The 17,990-nt window shown below is 41.3% G+C and overlaps 1 protein-coding gene across 1 annotated transcript in view; it reads left to right on the forward strand.

Annotated features, from left to right (window-relative positions):
* Nucleotides 1-17,990, forward strand: part of LOC126150881 (homeobox protein aristaless-like) — a 1,095,272-nt gene that overhangs the window by 15,971 nt on the left and 1,061,311 nt on the right. The window lies entirely within an intron of this gene.

Genomic DNA, 17,990 nt, shown 5'->3' on the forward strand with positions numbered 1-17,990 from the left:
TTAAAATCAGGATGATTTAACAACTGAAGCAAAAAGGACTATGTACGGCGGGATATGTTTAAAAAAAGAATGCTGGAAAGCTTGGAAAATACAGTATTTTGATAATGAGTGATAGGCTCATTTTCACTTATCGTGTGCTATAAACAAACAAAATTTCCGGTCCTGGTCGGAAAATAGTCCACGGGAACTTCACGACAGAGCCATAATAATGAGAAAGTAACTCTCTTGTGTGGATTAGTGCAATTCGGCGGCATTGAACCCTACTTTTTCCGAGGAAATGGACGCACTATGACTGTCAACTTACAGCACTTACAGCGTTACCTCACGACGTAACGAGAACTTTTTATGCCAAAATTAAGAAGATATCCGTTTGACGGAAGCAGCGACTGAGAAGGGTGTGAGACAGGGTTGTAGCTTATTGCAGATGTTATTCAATCTGTATACTGAGCAACCAGTAAAGGAAACAAAAGAAAAATTTGGAGTAGGAATTAAAATCTATGGAGAAGAAAACTTTGATCTTTGCCGATGACATTGTAATCCTGTCAGAGACAGCAAAGGACCTGGAAGAGCAATTGAACGGAATGGACAGTGTCTTGAAAGGTGGATATAAGGCGAACATCAACAAAAGCAAAACGAGGATAATGGAATGTAGATTCAGGTGATGCTGAGGGAATTAGATTAGGGAATGAGACACTTAAAGTAGTAGATGAGTTTTGCTATATAGGAAGCAAAATAACTAATGATGAGAAGTAGAGAGGATATACGAATAAAATGTAGACTAGCTGTGACAAGGAAAGCGTTTCTGAAGAAGAGAAGTTTGTTAACATTGAGTATAGTTTAAAGTATCAGGAAGTCCTTTATCAAAGTATTTGTTTGGAGTATAGCCATGTACGCAAGTGAAAGGTGAACGATAAATAGTTTAAGACAAGATGAGATTAGAAGCTTTCGAAATTTGCTGCTACAGAAGAATGCTCAAGATTAGATGGGTAGATCGCGTACCTACTAAGGAGGTACTAAATAGAATTGGGGAGAAGGTGAATTTGTGGCACAACTCGACTAGAAGAAGGGATCGGTTGGTAGCACACGTTCTGAGGAATCAAGAGATCACCAATTTATTACAGCAGGGAACGGTGGAGGGAGACCAAGAGATGAATACTCTAAGCAGATTCAGAAAGATGTAGGTTGCAGTAATTACTCGGAGATGAAGAGGCTTGCACAGGATAGAGTAGGAAGGAGAGCTGCACCAAACCAGTCCCTGGACTGCACACCACAACAACACAACAACATCAGATTGACCTCGATAATGTTTGGTTTCAAAAGGATGGGGCTGCTTCCCACACCTGAAGACCACCCACGGCTTTTCTAAGGGAAAATTTTCCAGCTCTCTTCATTTGTTTGCTTGAGGATATGGAGTAGGCTCCTCGATTCCAGATATTTCTCCGTGCGATGTTTGTTATGGCGCTACGTGAAATCTCGAAGTTATATTGAAAAACGTCGGACTCTTGAAGCTCTTTCAGAAGTCATTACTTGAGAAATTTCCGTTGCTGTGCTTCAAAGGAGTATGGATAACAATGCCTGGCTAAGAACCCCAGCCACTTAGATATTGTCATTTTTAGTAACTTAATTCCAATGCATTCTTGTTTGAGCTATATGTTTATTAAATGGCACTGTATTTGTAATCTTTGAGAAATATAAAAATTCAAATTTGAAAGAAAATTAAATGTATTAGAATATTTTAAAAGTGTAACACGTCCCTGCCAGACCCTGTTTTACAGTTATGGCGCCTTTGGGGTAGAAATCTTTCAGTTGTGGCATCTTTGGCTACCCTCTCAATTTGGCGCCCCAAACAACGGCTTGGGTCGCTTGGGCCTTAAACCGGTCCCGGCCGCTCTACGTAAACTCATGCACGAGGTGCAGAGCGGCCAATCCTTCATCAGCGGAACTATCCATAGTACTGCCCTGTATCACTGTCATCGCGCCGAGCGAGGTGGCGCAGTGGTTAGACACTGGACTCGCATTCGGGGGGACGACGGTTCAACCCCGCGTCCGGCCATCCTGATTTAGGTTTTCCGTGTTTTCCCTAAATCACTCCAGGCAAATGCCGGGATGGTTCCTCTGAAAGGGCACGGCCGACTTCCTTCCGCATCCTTCCCGAGACCGATGACCTCGCTGTCTGGTCCTCTTCCCCAAAAACAACAACAACAACAACACTATCATCGCACAACTGACACTGCATGGAAGCAAAAGCCCAGACAGAGCTGAGCAGTACTGAACGCAGTCATGAGGGCAACGACATAAGGAGCGCGTTACTATTGTTATCAGCAGGTACCGTGAGCGAATGGAAACAGGACACTGCATACTGCCGACATTTGTACTGTTGCGCACTGTGTTCTGCTCAATACGGAGACAAAGCCTTTTGGGGGGCAAAAAGCCAAACAAAATACAATAACTCTGTAATGAGCACCCGACGCTGTGGATTATTTATACCAAAATACTCGGAAGGTATCCCTGAACAAGGTCTGAAACTTTATCGGTGGCGTTCCGGTTCATTCCGTATACAGGATGTTTCCGCAACAGAGTGCAAAAATGTAACAGGACGTGGAGAATGCTCCACTGAACAATTTGAGATGGAGAACGTGGCGTCGGAGGAGCCAGCTTAAGGAGATATGGAAGTAAACTTCTCTACCGCTTTGTCTAGCTTTACTGATTTCCATCTTATTTACAACTAACAGGCGAACAAGTTTGCACGCCAGTTTAAGGAGACATGGAAGTAAACCTGTCTAACGCTTTGTCTAGCATTACTGTTTTCCAGCTACTTTACAACTAAAATGGAACAAGTTTACACGTACTGTGGTGTTTACTTACATGTACAGTCTTTATTTCGTGCAAGGAAACAAGGAGGACTAGCCTGATTACCATGAAATCAGGATGCAGGGGTTGTTTACTTTACTTGTACATAATGTGGCTCTGTTGTACCGTATTTACATTGCCCCTCGACAGAACGTGCTTTGAAGCAACGACAGACCCAATCATTTTCAGTGCTATTCAGAGACGTGCAATACAATACGATGGGTCAGTAACGGTACAGTACTTCCTGCTCACTGGATTGGAAGGGAAGGTCCTGTTCCGTCGCCTGTGAGGTTACCTAACATGAATCTGCTTGGTTATATCGTATGGGGATATATAAAGTCACTTGTGTTTGAGACCCCAGTGAATACGGAGATGGAATTAGTTGCCAGAATTGTAGCGGCCTGTGAAGTGATTCTAAACACACCAGGAATATTTGTCAGTTGTTAGCGTGCATAAGAATTTTGTTCGCCGGTGTCATGCTTGCATTAAGGTTGAACACAGTATCAGCACATTTTGTAAGATACAGTACAAATGTTATGTTCATTGTGTCATTGATGGTATTTGCAGTTGTTTTTGTGGTCTTCAGTCCTGAGACTGGTTTCATGCAGCTCTCCATGCTACTCTATCCTGTGCAAGCAGCTTCATCTCCCAGTACGTGCTGTAGCCTACATTCTTCTGAATCTGCTCAGTGTATTCATCTCTTGCTCTCCCTCTACGATTTTTACCCTCCACGTTGCACTCCAATGCTAAATTGGTGATCCCTTGATGCCTCCCATGTTTCACTTCCATTCACTCCACTACACTCCATACAAATACTTCCAGAAATTACTTCCTGACACTTAAATCTATACTCATTGTTAAGAAATTTCTCTTCTTCAGAAGCGCTTTCCTAGCCATTGCCAGTCTACATTTTATATCCTCTCTACTTCGACCATCATCAGTTATTTTGGTCCCCAAATAGCAAAACTCCTTTACTACTTTAAGCGTCTCATTTCCTAATCTAATTCCCTCAGCATCACCCGCCTTACATTCCATTATCCTCGTTTTGCTTTTGTTGATGTTCATCTTATATCCTCCTTTCAAGACACTGTCCACTCCGTTCAACTGCTCTTCCAAGTCCTTTGCTGTCTCTGTCAGAATTACAATGTCATCGGCGAACCTTAAAGCTTTTATTTCTTCTCCACGGATTTTAATACCTACTCCGAATTTTTCTTTTGTTTCCTTTACTGCTTGCTCAATATACAGATTGAATAACACCTGCGATGGGCTACAACTCTATCTCACTCCTTTCCCAACCACTGCTTCTCTTTCGTGCCCCTCGACTCTTATAACTGCCATTTGGTATTGGTACAAATTGTAAATAGCCTTTCACTCCCTGTATTTGACCCCTGCCACCTTCACAATTTGATGTATTCCAATCAACATTGTCAAAAGCTTTTTCTAAGTCTATAAATGCTAAAAACGTAGGTTTGCCTTTTCTTAATCTTTCTTCTAAGATAAGTCGTAGGGTCAGTCCTGCCTCATGTGTTCCAATATTTCTACGGAGTCCAAAATGATCTTCCCCGAGGTCGGCTTCTACAAGTTTTTCCATTCGTCTGTAAAGAATTCGCGTTAGTGTTTTGCAGCCGTGACTTATTAAACTGATAGTTCGGTAATTTCCACATCTGTCAACACCTCATTTCTCTGGGATTGGAATTATTATATTCTTCTTGAAGTCTGAGGGTATTTCGCCTGTCGCATACATCTTGCTCACCAGATGGTAGAATTTTGTCAGGACTGGCTCTCCCAAGGCCGTCAGTAATTCTAATGGAATGTTGTCTACTCCCGGGGCCTTGTTTCGACTCAGGTCTTTCAGTTCTCTGTCAAACTGTTCACGCAGTATCACATCTCCCATTTCATCTTCATCTACATCCAAAAAATGGTTCAAATGGCTCTGAGCACTATGGGACTCAACTGCTGTGGTCATAAGTCCCCTAGAACTTAGAACTACTTAAACCTAACTAACCTAAGGACATCACACACATCCATGCCCGAGGCAGGATTCGATCCTGCGACCGTAGCGGTCGGGCGGCTACAGACTGTAGCGCCTTTAACCGCTCGGCCACTCCGGCCGGCTTTCATCTACATCCTCTTCCATTTCCATAATACTGTCCTCAAGTACATCGCCCTTGTATAGACCCTCTACATACTCCTTCCACCTTCCTGCTTTCCCTTCTTTGCTTAGTACTGGGTTTCCATCTGAGATCTTGATTTCCATGCAAGTGGTTCTTTTTTCTCCAAAGGTCTCGTTAATTTTTCCGTAGGCAGTATCTATCTTACCCCTAGTGATATATGCCTCTACGTCCCTACATTTGTCCTCTAGCCATCCCTGCTTAGCCATTTTGCACTTCCTGTCGGTCTCATTTTTGAGATGTTTGTATTCCTTTTTGCCTGCTCCATTTACTGCATTTTTATATTTTCTTCTTTCATCAATTAAATTCAGTATTTCTTCTGTTACCCAAGGATTTCTACTAGCCCTCGTCTTTTTACCTACTTGATCCTCTTCTGCCTTCACTACTTCATCCCTCAAAGCTATCCATTCTTCTTCTACTGTATTTCTTTCCCCCATTCCTGTCAATTGTTCCCTTATGCTCTGCCTGAAACTCTGTACAACCTCTGGTTTAGTCAGTTTATCCAGGTCCCATCTCCTTAAATTCCCAACTTTTTGCATTTTCTTTAGTTTTAATCTACAGTTCATAACCAACAGATTGTGGTCAGAGTCCACATCTGCCGCTGTAAATGCCTTACAATTTAAAATCTGGTTCCTAAATCTCTGTCTTACCATTATATAATCTATCTGATACCTTCTAGTATCTCCAGGCTTCTTCCATGTATACAACCTTCTTTCATGATTCTTGAACCAAGTGTTAGCTATGATTAAGTTATGCTCTGTGCAAAATTCTACCAGGCTGCTTCCTCTTTCATTTCTTACCCCCAATCCATATTCAACCACTGTTTGCAGTTAGCGAATGTAAATAAAAAAGTCCACAGTAATGTGATTTCATTAGTATTATCTTCTTTAGCTGGCGTCTCTGACCTCCAATTGTTTAGTGGAGCATCCTCTACGCACTGTTAAATTTTGGCACGCTCTTAACAGAACACCCTGTATACGGGGTGTTTAACCTCAAACAACTAAACGTCTCGAATATTTTGTGAGTGAAAAGTGAATATCAGCAAAGGCGACATATATCTGTGCTACAACTGGCCATCTGCTAACCACCCATCCTGCTTAGATTGGGTCAGCTTTGTATTTGCAAATGTTAGCCCCCTGACCCCATTTTATTGCATATTTGTATTATCGTGTGATCCTGTTTTTACAATTAAGAACCGATGCATTTGATTCTGTGTTTTAAAAAATTACGACGTAAATGTAAACCTTTGTGGTCTAACGTTGATATTTTTGCTCGAAATTTTCTTGAATGTTGCTAATTTGATTGTACAGTACTGCACGGTTAGCTGTTTCAGTGTCTGGTTAGAAACTACGTTTAGCGTGAACCAGGAAAAACAACGTGGATGCAATAGTTTTCTGCTCCCATCAGGATGTCTGATATTGGTGAGTGCCTCTCACCATTGGGGTGCCGGCCGCGGTGGTCTAGCGGTTCTAGGCGCTCAGTCCGGAGCCGCGAGACTGCTACGGTCGCAGGTTCGAATCCTGCCTCGGGCATGGATGTGTGTGATGTCCTTAGGTTAGTTAGGTTTAAGTAGTTCTAAGTTCTAGGGGACTGATGACCATAGCTGTTAAGTCCCATAGTGCTCAGAGCCACCATTGGGGTGCTTGATGTCGATGAGCATCCATTTCGGTGGCACCTGTCACTATCACTTCATAGACTTTTAATACAGTAGTTCTGGTTTGTATTCCACCGGTAACAGCCTAGCCCCCTGCGCACGAGTTACGACTGTTGGACGGTAACACACCCTTATGGCGGGGTTCGATGGCGGCCGCGAGTTAAGCATTCTGATTGTTTGGGGGAACAACACAATCAACGCCCCAGAAAACAAAACTACGTAACAAGTAAATTAACTGCCCGAAATTTCATTGTCTAGCCATTTAATTTGTCTGTGCAATCACATTTGCAACACTCAAGTAACGTTTGAACTTCAATATCAACCGTTAGAACTTAAAGGTTTTTCCATTTTAAATGAAATGTACAATGAAATGCGTCGGTTCTAAACAGCAAACACAGCACAGTTGACAGCTGTCGTTTACAGCCCCTTAATGGAGGGGGGGGGGAGAACAGTTTTCCCATTTGAAAATATAAAGTTGATCCGGTCAACGCTGGAGGGGTGATAAGGAGGTAGTTAGTTGTAGTGCAGACAGATGAGCCATTTACTAATATTAACTTTTCACCTAGAATATTTTGAGACATTTAGTTGTGTCAAGTTAAAAAAAAACCCCATGTATATGTTAGTTGTACGTTACAGGATTCTGATATAAAAGAAGTGAAACGCATGGGATATAATGTATAGTTTTAGCACAGGTTCTACAAAAAAAGCAAACTAATATATTTTTCAATTTAAAAAAAAACTTATTTGTAGTTAAAATTCAGAGGAATGTGTTTATTTAAGAAAATGCTGAAATTATATGTGACGCAGTGAATGAAAGAAATTCTAGTTGTTATCAATGAAATCATAGTTTAAACAATGTTATCTAACAAATGCTTCTTACGTATGGAGCAGCAGAAACGATCTTTCTCGCAGGCACTTTTACTCTGCATAGTATATAATATCGCTCTGGCTCGTAACCAAATTGTGTTCACACTCACTCTAACCCCCAGAGTGTGCTGTGAGGTTTATTTTACACCCAGAGTGTGCTGTGAGGTTTATTTTAGTAGCGAAATACAATTTTCTCAGGGTATGCAGCTTTACTGTATGGTTAAGTGATGATGGCGTCCTCATGAGAAAATATTCCGGAGGTAAAATTGTCCGGATCGGAGCGTGGAATGTCAGATCCCTTAATCGGGCAGGTTGATTAGAAATTTAAAAAGGGAAATGGATAGGTTAAAGTTAGTTATAGTGGGAATTAGGAAAGTTCGGTAGCAAGAGGAACAAGACTTTTAGTCAGGTGAATACAGGGTTCTAAATACAAATCAAATAGGGGTAATGCAGGAGTAGGTTTAATAATGAAAAAAAAAAATTGGAGTGCAGGTAAGCTACTACAAACAGCATAGTGAACACATTATTGTGCCAAGATAGACACGAAGCCCACGCCTACTAAATTAGTACTAGTTTATATGCCAACTTGCTCTGCAGATGACGAAGAAATTGATGAAATGTATGATGAGATAAAAGAAATTATTCATATAGTCAAGGGAGACGAAAATTTAATAGTCATGGGTGACTGTAATTCGACAGTAGGAAAAGAGAGAGAAGGAAACGTAGTAGGTGAATATGGATTGGGGGCAAGAAATGAAACAGGAAGCCGCCTGGTAGAATATTGCACAGAGCATAACTTAATCATAGCTAACAATTGGTTCAAGAATAATAAAAGAAAATTGTGTACATGGAAGAAGCCTGGAGATACTAGAAGGTATCTGATAGACTATATAATGGTAAAACAGAGATTTAAGAACCAGATTTTAAATTGTAAGACATTTCCAGGGGCAGATGTGGACTCTGACCACAATCTATTGATTATGAACTGTAGATTAAAACTGAAGAAACTGCAAAAAGGCAGGAATTTAAGGATATGGGACCTGGATAAACTGACTAAACCAGAGGTTGTATAGAGTTTCAGGGAGTGCACAAGGGAACAGTTGACAGGAATGGGGGAAAGAAATACAGTAGAAGAAGAATGGGTAGCTTTGAGGGATGAATCAATGAAGGAAGCAGAGGATCAAGTAGATAAAAAGACGAGGGCTAGTAGAAATCCTTGGTTAACAGAAGAAATATTGAAATTAATTGATGAAAGGAGAAAATATAAAAATGCAGTAAATGAAGCAGGCAAAAAGAAATACAAGCGTCTCAAAAATGAGATCGACAGGAAATGCAAAATGCCTATAGGACAAATGTAAGGATGTAAAGACGCATATCACTAGCGGTAAGATAGATACTGCCTACGGGAAAATTAGAGAGACCTTTGGAGAAAAGAGAACCACTTGTATGAATATCAAGAGCTCAGATGGAAACCCAGTACTAAGCAAAGAAGGGAAAGCAGAAAGGTGGGAGGAGTATATAGAGGGTCTATACAAGGGCGATGTACTTCAGGACAATATTATGGAAATGGAAGAGAATGTAGATGACGATGAAATAGGAGATATGATACTGCGTGAAGAGTGTGACAGAGCACTGAAAGACCTAAGTCGAAAGAAGGCCCCGGGAGTAGTCAACATTCCATTAGAACTACTGACGGCCTTGGGAGAGCCAGTCCTGACAAAATTCTACCATCTGGTGAGCAAGATGTATGAGACAGGCGAAATACCCTCAGACTTCAAGAAGAATATAATAATTCCAATCCCAGAGAAATGAGGTGTTGACAGATGTGAAAATTACCGAACTATCAGTTTAACAAGCCACGGCTGCAAAATGCTAATACGAATTCTTTACAGACGAATGGAAAAACTGGTGCCGGCCGTTTTGGCCGAGCGGTTCTAGGCGTTTCAGTCTACAACCGCGAGACCGCTACGTCGCAGATTCGAATCCTGCCTCGGGCATGGATGTGTGTGATGTCCTTAGGTTAGTTAGGTTTAAGTAGTTCTAAGTTCTAGGGGACTGATGACCTCAGAAGTTAAGTCCCATAGTGCTCAGAGCCATTTTGAAAAACTGGTAGAAGCCGACTTCGGGGAAGATGTTTGGATTTCGTAGAAATGTTGGAACACGATAGGCAATGCTGACCCTACGACTTACCTTGGAAAATAGATTAAGGAAAGGCAAACCTACGTTTCTAACATTAGTTGACTTAGAGAAAGCTTTTGACAATGTTGACTGGAATACTGTCTTTCAAATATTGAAAATGACAGGGGTAAAATACAAGGAGCTAAAGGCTATTTACAATTTGTACAGAAACCAGATCGCAGTTATAAGAGTCGAGGAACATGAAAGGGAGGCGGTGGTTGGGAAGGGAGTGAGACAGGGTTGCAGCCGCTCCCCATTGTTATTCAATCTGTATACTGAGCCAGCAGTTAAGGAAACAAAAGAAAAATTCGTTGTAGGTATTAAAATCCATGGAGAAGAAATAAAAACTTTGAGGTTCGCCAATGACATTGTAATTCTATTAGAGACAGCAAAGGACTTGGAAGAGCAGTTGAACGGAATGGACAGTGTCTTGAAAGGAGGATATAAGATGTACATCAACAAAAGCAAAACGAGGATAATGGAATGTAGTCGAAGTAAGGCGGGTGATGCTGAGGGAATCAGATTAGGAAATGAGACACTTAAAGTAGTAAAGGAGTTTTGCTATTTGGGGAGCAAAATAACTGATGATGGACGAAGTAGAGAGGATATAAAATGTAGACTGGCAATGGCAAGGAAGCATTTCTGAAGAAGAGAAATTTGTTAACATCGAGTTTAGATTTAAGTGTCAGGAAGTCGTTTCTGAAAGTATTTGTATGGAGTGTAGCCGAGTATGGAAGTGAAACATGGACGATAAATAGTTTGGACAAGAAGAGAATAGACGCTTTCGAAATGTGGTGCTACAGAAGAATGCTGAAGATTAGATGGGCAGATCATATAACTAATGAGGAGGTATTGAATAGAATTGGGGAGGAGTTTGCGGCACAACTTGAATAGAAGAAGGGATCGGTTGGTAGGACATGTTCTGAGGCATCTCGGGATCGCCAATATAGTATTAGAGGGCAGCGTGGAGGGTAAAAATCGTAGTGGGAGACTTGGAGATGAATACACTAAGCAGATTCAGAAGGATGTAGGTTGCAGTAGGTACTGGGAGATGAAGAAGCTTGCACAGGATAGAGTAGCATGGAGAGCTGCATCAAACCAGTCTCAGGACTGAAGACCACAACAACAATATAGTCAAGGAAAGGAAGTAAATACACATTTTCTGATGTAAACTAGCCAGTGTTGACAGAATTGACTAAAGAGGCAATGCTGAAATCACATGAGAGTGACAGACAGTGTTGTGTTTGTTGGCTACGTCCACTCTATAATATTCTTAACTCTGAGTCTTACGGGAATGGTTTGAAATTAGACTGGCAGATAATATTAAAGATACGCACTTTTAATAATGACATCAGCCACTGTGAAATACAGTTGCGGAGGTCAAAAGAATGTCTTTGTGCCGAGACAGAAAAATGAGAGAAAAAAATGTGAACTTAGTTCAAATTACAAGTAATCTGTTTTGAAAGACCTGAAGAAGGAAGAATGTTGATTTTTAACACCTGGAGTAGTATTCCTGTCTCATACAATCAGCTGAAAAAACTAGTACTTGTTGTTCTCACCTTTTTCACATCTACATATGCAAACAATCATTTTCACGGATTAACCTCATCTCAAGAGTAAACTGAGTAGCCGCCTTATTGACGAAAACCTGGTATCGTGCCTCAAATTAAAAACAACATACAAAATGTACTTACTCAAACCGTCCGAGGAAATGCAAGGGAATAGGTCACATTAGTGCTTCTCTGACATTTTCATTATTTAATTTTACTGACACCTTACAACAGGAGTTCCCACGCATGTGATGGTGCGTACGGATACTGCAGGTGGTATGCGCACAAGGAAACAAAACGTGCACAGAGTAAGTAGAACTACTCTCTTGCGGTACTTTATTTTCAAAGTAAAATGAGAAAACTGACGGAAATAAAAGTAGTATCTGTATAACGTTAAAGAAAATGGATTTATCGCAGGATGGTTTTTTCGGGCTGAGCGCTGGACATTGAAGGTCGGATTGTCAGTTCCCCATCCTTCTCTTCATTATTCGTCAATGCTTTGCCGGGAATGATTCGTCTTGATGGCGATTATTTGAAAGTTTTCGTGTTGCTTTGGAACAGCTACCACCTTAAGCGGTGTACAAATGTGTGGCACTACAGTAGTTATTACGCAGTAAATGGTTTATTACTGTTATTGTTGCTGTGTTGGGCGTTACATTAAATGGCATCGTGATGCTAAGAAAGCTTGCATCTGAAACCGGTGTGTGCGTATTACGAGCCGGTTCTTGATGTGATGTGCAGTTAAACTTGACTGCGTGCCTTATACGTGATTGTGTTCTAAATCAACCACGATGCGGGTCTTAGGCTTCCGCGAAATCTTATCGCTTTTGTGTGTCACATTTCTACCATGCGTAATAGTTGATCGGTACGACATGGAAACCGTATGTGTGTTGTCACGCTGAGCAAGAGTGCGAAAATTATTACTCCCTTACCGTTCCTCACGCCTGAGGTAATCGTCGCACAACCTCCTTCCACCCCGTACACCCTCCCCCACCTCTACGTCTCAGGATTCGTTAAAAAGTAAAGTGAACACCTATAGTGGTACGCCTAAGTTTCTAAACGTTTCAGTTGGTATACAGTGACAAAAAGTAGGGAAATCTGCCTTACAATTTATTTTTATCAATAAATTATGTGGATATTAAGTATGACATCAAGTTTTGGTCAAAGCACCTATATTTTAACTGAGACTTTAGATTTTACTTAAAATTTATTGGGTTAGTATTAGGCAGCGTAGTGGTGCAATGGAACATGTACTTTGGAGTAGTGAGAAAGGTATGTTGAAATGGTTTCGAGTACAGACGGGATGAACGGAAGGAGGTAGACGAAACAAAGATACAGGTTGACTGTGAGTAGGTGAGTTGGAAGCGGTCGTCCCCAGCGAACATTCCTCAATCACATGAGAGCGTTTTTCGACGAGGTCAGTTTGGGAATATCCTAATTAAGCTGATAACAATGTATCCACATATATGGATTAAGTTTAAAAAATATTTGGTTTTCAAACGAAATTTCAATCGTTGTTCTGATTCTCTTTGGCTGTGTTAAGTAATGAATTTACCGACTAATGGATTAAGAAAATTATGTTATTTTGCACAGGACAACAGCAGAATTCAAAAAGAAGTTTGCAGAAATGTAATTATAACGAAGAAGAGTGAAAGTGCTAAAGCTGTCTTCCTATATAAGTTGTACTAGGTTCATGCATAAGTTCGCAGCGTTTTTGTTTTGAATATTGGTATAGCTGTTGCTGTTGTTGTGATCTTCAGTCCAGCGACTGGTTTGATGCAGCTCTCCACACTACTCTATCCTCTGCAAGATTCTTCAGCCCCAAGTAACTACTGCAACGTACATCCTTCTGAATCTGCTTAGTGTATTCATCTCTTGGTGATCCCTTGATGCCTCAGAACATGTCCTACCAACCGATCCCTTCTTCTAGTCAAGTTGTTCCACAAAATCATCTTCTCCCCAGTTCTGTTCAGTACTTTCTCATTAGTTACGTGATATGCCCATCTAATCTTCAGCATTATTCTGTATCACAACATTTCGAAAGCTTCTATTCTCTTCTTGTTAAACTATTTATCGTTCATGCTTCACTTCCGTACATGGCTACACTCCATACAAATACTTTCAGAAAAGACTTCCTGAGACTTCAAACTATACTCGATGTTAACAAATTCCTCTCCTTCAGAAACGCTTTCCTTGTCATTGCCAGTCTACATTTTGTATCCTCTCTACTTCGACCCTCATCATTTTGCTTCCCAAATAGAAAAACTCTTCTACTACTTTAAGTGTCTCATTTCCTAATTTAATTTCCTCAGCATTTAATTCGTCTACATTCCATTGTCCCCGTTTTTCTTTTGTTGATGTTCACCCTGTATCCTCGTTTCAAGACACTGTCCATTCCGTTCAACTGCTCTTCCAGGTCCTTTGTGTCTCTGACAATTACAATGTCATCGGCAAACCTCAAAGTTTTCTTCTCCATAGATTTTAATTCCTACTCCAAACTTTTCTGTTGTTCCTTTACTGCTTGCTCAATATACAGATTGAATAACATCGGGGATAGGCTACAACCGTATCTCACTCCTTTCCTAACAACTACTTCCCTTTCATGCCGCTCGACTCTTATAACTACCATTTGGTATTTGTACAGACTGTAAATAGCCTTTCGCGCTCTGTATTTGACCCCTGCCACCTTCATAATTTGAAAGAGAATATTCCAGTCAACATTGTCAAAAGCTTTTTCTAAGTCTACGAGTGCAAGAAACTTAGGTTTGCCATTCTTTAATCTATCTTCTAAGATAAGTCGTAGGGTCAGTATTTTCTCACGTGAAAATGATTTTCTCGTTTTAAGGAGGATCGTTTTGTCATTAGTGACTCTCCACTTCCAGGATAAGCTACGGGGTTTGATGGAAACTTTTTAAATGCATTAATCCACAATTATCGACGTCAGCGTACTCGAGAAATGGGAAATGTAATGAAGTGTGATCCTTGCATCATCGTGCGACATTTGCATTCAACGGGTAAGGTTCGAAAACAGGTTGTATGGGGACCGCATGCTCTAAAAGATCAGCGGGTGCCCATGTGTGCGTCACTGCCTCCTCGTGATGAACATCGACTATTCCTATCCTGTATCATTATTGGTGACAAAAAATACTATCTTTATGCTAACGTAAGGAAAAGAAAGAATGATGAAACCCAAACAAACCAGCAACTCCGCGTACAAAGGCCTGCGCGGATCCACAAAAGAAAATGTTATGCATCTGGTGGAACACCAACAGTGTGATATATTGCGAATTTCTTCCCTGAGGAGTAACCATGTCATCAACCGAGGCGTATTGTAGACGCAGTCCAAGAACTACTCCCAGGAAGACTGCGTGAAGTGATGGTACTCCATGATAACGCCCGCTCTCATTCTGCTAGATTCACAAAACACATTATATAGGAGTTGGGTTGGGTTGACATTCTGCACCAACTTTATTCACCTGTCCTTGTGCCCTCAGATTTTTACTTTTTCCGCTTCCTATCGAACAGTTTTCAAGGAACTTCCTTTCCGGATCGAAATGTGCTCCGAACATGGCTCGAAGAGTTCTTCGCCTCAAAACCACGTGATTTCTACAGTCTGCGTAATCGAAAAGTTTCGCCAACGTTGGCAGACTGTTGGAAATAGTGAAGGAGAATATACTGTTGATGACTAAAGACTCTGTTATGTGTATCTGTTGGCAAAAACGTTACGAACTTGTGCACCAACCCAATAGATAACATTTCGCTTCGTGTCTTTTAATCCTGCTGCCTTCGTAGTTGCCGGCCGCGGTGGCTGAGCGGTTCTAGGCGCTCCAGTCCGGAGCCACGCTGCTGCTACGGTCGCAGGTTCGAATCCTGCCTCGGGTATGGATGTGTGTGATGTCCTTAGGTTAGTTAGGTTTAAATAGTTCTAAGTTCTAGGGGACTGATGACCACAGCAGTTAAATCCCATAGTGCTCAGAGCAATTTGAACCATTTGAACCTTCGTAGTTTCAAACTTTGTATTCCAGTGAATTTAATGAAAAGTTATACATAAATCGACAATTTCTATAAAATATGTTTATTTTTCTTCAATTTATCTTCTAAGATAAGCTGTAGGGTCAATATTATCTCGCGTGTCCCAATATTTATCCACTGCCCAAACTAATCTTTACCGATGTCGGCCTCTATCACCCCTTTTCATTCTTCTATAAAACCGTAGCCTACTAATCAAAGAAGATAACGGTGAAAGATGGAAGGAATGTATAGAAAAGTTGTACAAAGGCAACAATCTTGAAGAAAATTGTTACCGTTAGGGAAGAGGAAGTAGATGAAGACGAGATGGGAGATACGACACTATGGGAACAATTTGATACTGCCGTGAGTACCGAAGTCGAAGCGAGGCACCTGCAGTAGATGGAATACCGTCAGAATTATTGAGATATTTGAGAGAACGACCCACTACTACACTATTCCACCTGGTACATAAGATATATGAGATGCTGATTTACCATTCAAGAAGGATGTACTGATTCCACTTCCAGATACGGCAGATGCTGACATGTGTCAATGCTGCAGACCTATTAGTTTAATAAGTCATGATCGCAGAATACTGACACACGAGCGTCTCTTGAACCGAGGTCATAATGTATAGGAGCAGCTGACTCAAGCAGCTTTTAGTCTGCAAACAAGTTTTACGTTCTCTCCGTATGCAGCCATCCCAGAAGATGAATGCTTCAAGTAACCATACGGGTTACCTCTTTCGGACGTTTGAGATACTAACTACAGTCTTCCACACGTTTCACATTTTAAGTAACGTTACACGACGATTAGATTTTTTTCAGTCATCTAGGGATCATCTCACAACGATAAGGTTCAAATGGCTCTGAGCACTATGGGACTTAACTTCTAAGGTCATCAGTCCCCTAGAACTTAGAACTAATTAAACCTAACTAACCTAAGGACATCGCTCACATCCATGCCCGAGGCAGGATTCGAACCTGCGACCGGAGCGGTCTCGCGGTTCCAGACTGTAGCGCCTAGAACCGCTCGGCCACCCTGGCCGGCACACAACGATAAGGATGTCATATGGTTCAATGTACATAAACAGCTCAAAATATACATACATATAGAATATGTAAGCATATTTTTATGAGGATAGGACAGGTGAATGGCCGTGGCCATGCTGAAGCAACCATCCTGACGTTTTTCTAAAATTATTTAAGAAAACAACTGGAAACATTCTGAAAGCCATGGATCAAAGCAATCAGGTAGATGCATTATTTCTCGATTTCCGAAAAGCATTTGACTCACTACCACATCTACGTATATTACCACAAGTACGATCGAATAGGGAATCAAGCGAAATTTATGACTTAACTGAGGAGATCTTGGTAAGGCAGAACGCAGCAAATTATCTTATCTGGAGCGTAATCGACAAATGTAGAAGTACCTTTGGGTGTTTCCCAGGGAAGTGTGTTGGTGCCCTTGCTAATGTGTAGTATATTAATGAGTAATGGCTTTGCAAACACTATGCGAAGGCTGTTCGGAATGTAAGCTGCGATCGGTCGCGAAATGGAAACCACTGGAAAATCAAAAATGTTATTTTTGCAATAGTTAGCTACACTTTACAGTTACGTCTCTACATAGGCGCCACTCCGACTTATACTTCTGTCGTAGCGTTGTACCACACTTCCAATACCATCGTCATAGAAGGTAAGCGCATATGCTCTCCACCAATTCTCTACGCTCTTCTACAGCTCGTTGCCTGTGCCAAAACGTTGTCTTCATAGCCTGCGGTTCATGTGAGCAGAAATGAAACTCAGGACGAGCCAATTATGGTCTATTTTACCTGTGACCAAACACTTCCAATCGGAAACACTGCAGGAGCAGCTTCATTGTCCCTACAGAGTGCGGCCGTGAGTCATTACGAAGAACGAAATGCATGACAGTTATGTTATATGGGCTGCACGGCATCAAGCGAAATTTCTCACCAGGCACTCATACTTGGTGGGAGACACTATTTTCTAGGCATCTTTACCTGCTCACCGTGCGCTCAGAATTGAAAAGAGCGACGTGCCGCGATCGGCGAGCTTACTAGAGACACTGCCCAATACATCTGTACAAAACTTCATTGGATTTTCACAGCGGTTTCCATTTCACGACCGATCGGAACTTACTTTACGAAGAGCCCTGGTAAATAGTAAACCTTAGATTTCTCGCAAAAAAGTGGTTCAAATGGCTCTAAGCATTATGGGACTTTAACATCTGAGGTAATCAGTCCCCTAGACTTAGAACTACTTAAACCTAATTAACCTGAGGACAGCACACACATCCATGCCCGAGGCAGGATTCAAACCTGCGACTGTAGTAGCAGCGCGGTTCCGGACTGAAGCTCCTAGAACCGCTCGGTCACAGAGGCCGGTTGGTTTTTTCGCAGATGACGCAACTATCTACAATGAAATACTGCCTGAATCTGTATGATGTGAAACTGGTAACTCATTCTAAAAATAAAAAGTGTGAATTCACCACATGAGTACTAAAACGAATCTATTAAAATTCCGATTATACGATAAATCACATAAATCTGAAGGCTGTCAATTCAGCTTAATATCTGGGGATTGCAGTTACGAGCAACTCAAATTGGAGCGCTTACACAGATAGTGTTGTGGGGAAAGCAAACCAATGCCTACGTTTTAGTGGCAGCACACTTATATACCAAGCAAC

This window comes from Schistocerca cancellata, chromosome 2 (assembly GCF_023864275.1).
Source record: "Schistocerca cancellata isolate TAMUIC-IGC-003103 chromosome 2, iqSchCanc2.1, whole genome shotgun sequence".
Lineage (NCBI taxonomy): Eukaryota > Metazoa > Arthropoda > Insecta > Orthoptera > Acrididae > Schistocerca > Schistocerca cancellata.